Genomic DNA, 2,484 nt, shown 5'->3' with positions numbered 1-2,484 from the left:
AGGATCCTCTGGTAGTACTATGTCCAATTTTCTGAGGAACCGCCAGACTGATTTCCAGAGTGGTCTGTTTGTTGAACATTAACAGTTGAAAATGTTATAATCATGGTCTACAAACATGGAAATATTATTGATAACTTTTCTCACTGTGCTTACAATTAGCATTTTTTTAATGTTTAACTTCAAAGAGTTTTTGTTATTTTAAAAATTTTAAAATATACTTACTGATAATAAAATTTATCTCTAGAAACACTGATAATCTTTTTTAAGTAAATTGATTGTTAGACAATGTACAAAGATATATAATGTGCTTTAAATACTCTCTCACTATGTTCAGGAGGTATTATATAAGGGCTTTTGAATATATTTCTTAATGAATCATTTTTAATATTTTATACATTTTTACTATGCTAAATTCCCAAATAATATTTTGTATGTTTTGAAACAATTTACTATTCAACATCGGATATAGGATCCTCAGTTATGAATAGTATTAAATATTCATTAATTATATTTGTAGGGTATGAAATGATATGAATATAAAAGTTGAGCAATATTTATATATTATTTGATTCTCAAAATGCTCAATATAATTAAGATGTTCAAAGTATAAGAAGCATCTAGATAATTAAAAATTTAAGAAAGAGAGAATGATCTCCATGTACTTGTTTTGGAGTCACTCCTGTCACTGTATGATACTTGTCATTACATATTTGTAGGAGAAGAATGAAGTTTATGGGGGTGAATTTGCTTCTCAATCAGTGGTAGAGTACATTCAGAAATGAAAGTTCAATTTTTTTTCAATTTTTTATTAGATATTTTCTTCATTTATATTTCAAATGCTATCCCAAAAGTCCCCTATACTCTCCTGCCAGCCCTGCTCCACTACCCACCCACTCCCACATCTTGGCCCTGGAGTTCCCTTGTATTGGGCCATAAAAAGTTTTCAAGACCAAGCGGCCTCCCTTCCCAATGATGCCCAACGAGGCCATTTCTGCTACATATGCAGCTAGAGACATGAGCTCTGGGGGTACTGGTTAGTTCATAATGTTGCTCCACCTATAGGGTTGCAGACCCCTTCAGCTCCTTGGATACTTTCTCTAGCTCCATTAGGGGCCATGTGTTCCATCAAATAGATGACTGTGAGCATCCACTTCTGCATTTGCCAGGCACTGGCATAGCCTCACAAGAGACATCTATATCAGGGTCATGTCAGCAAAATCTTGCTGGCATGTGCAATAGTGACTGTGTTTGGTGGCTGATTATGGGATGGATCCCCGGATAGAGTAGTCTCTGGACATTCCATTCTTTTGTCTTAGCATCAAACTTTGTAACTCCTTCCATGGGTATTTTGTTCCCTATTCTAATGAGGAATAAAGTATCCACACGTTGATCTTCCTTCTTCTTGATTTTCTTGTGTTTTGCAAATTGTATCTTGGGTATTCCAAGTTTTTGGGCTAATATCCACTTATCAGTGAGTGCATATCAAGTGAGTTCTTTTGTGATTGGTTACCTCACTCAGAATGATATCCTCCGGATACATCCATTTGCCCAAGAATTTCATAAATTCATTGTTTTTAATAGCTGAGTACTACTCCATTGTGTAAATGTACCACATTTTCTGTATCCATTCCTCTGTTGAGGGACATCTGGGTTCTTTCTAGCTTCTGACTATTATAAATAAGGCTGCTATGAACATAGTGGAGAAATGAAAATTCTTGTAATGTTTTTTATCTTCCTGAATCTCTCATGCCCTTGCTCTATCTCTAACAGGAATTTCATAGCCATCTGAGAAGTACAGAGAGAAATGTCGTCAGTACTTTCTTGCCAGAACAGATGTTATGACAGGACCTGCATTCATGATCTGTGTCTGACCAGCAATGTGAACTAGCTTCTTTCCATTGTTCAGACAGGTTTACCGATGATCTGGTATGACTTGCGTATATCATGACCAAATTAACTGTTGAAATTTATATGGGATTTACATGTTCTGTTATAGAATTCAGTACTTTTGTGGCCATATGCAGATACACATGTATATTGGAATGGCTATCAAATATATCTAAAAAATCACCCACTGTCAAGCTGAAAAAATTTGAGGATCATCCTTTTCTCTCACCTCTGTGAATTAGGTGTGAGACACAANCTTTTCAACAAGTCCCTTCAAGTTCTGATCATTTCCACTATGTCATAACCCCATGAGAGATGAAATGCTATTTCCAGGAGGTGTGAATGCTGCTGATGCTCTATATTCCCAGAGGTCCATGAGCACTGGAGCTGGTAATAACATAAGAGACTGTCCAGATACAATCATATTGTTCTCAGGACAGAGCTGAAGGAAGCAGCAGAGGAATACNTGCAGGGCATGCTCCCGAATAATGCTCTTTCTTTTTCCACTCTGGCCACATTTGTGAATGTCAGGTAGGTGACCTGAAACATCCAGTGTTCCAAAATCAAGTGCTAAGATTCTGCCATTAGCTTAGAAAC

This window comes from Mus caroli, chromosome 7, assembly GCF_900094665.2.
Source record: "Mus caroli chromosome 7, CAROLI_EIJ_v1.1, whole genome shotgun sequence".
NCBI classification, from domain to species: domain Eukaryota; kingdom Metazoa; phylum Chordata; class Mammalia; order Rodentia; family Muridae; genus Mus; species Mus caroli.
The sequence above is the reverse complement of the archived record's forward strand: the minus strand, read 5'-3'. Positions refer to the sequence as shown.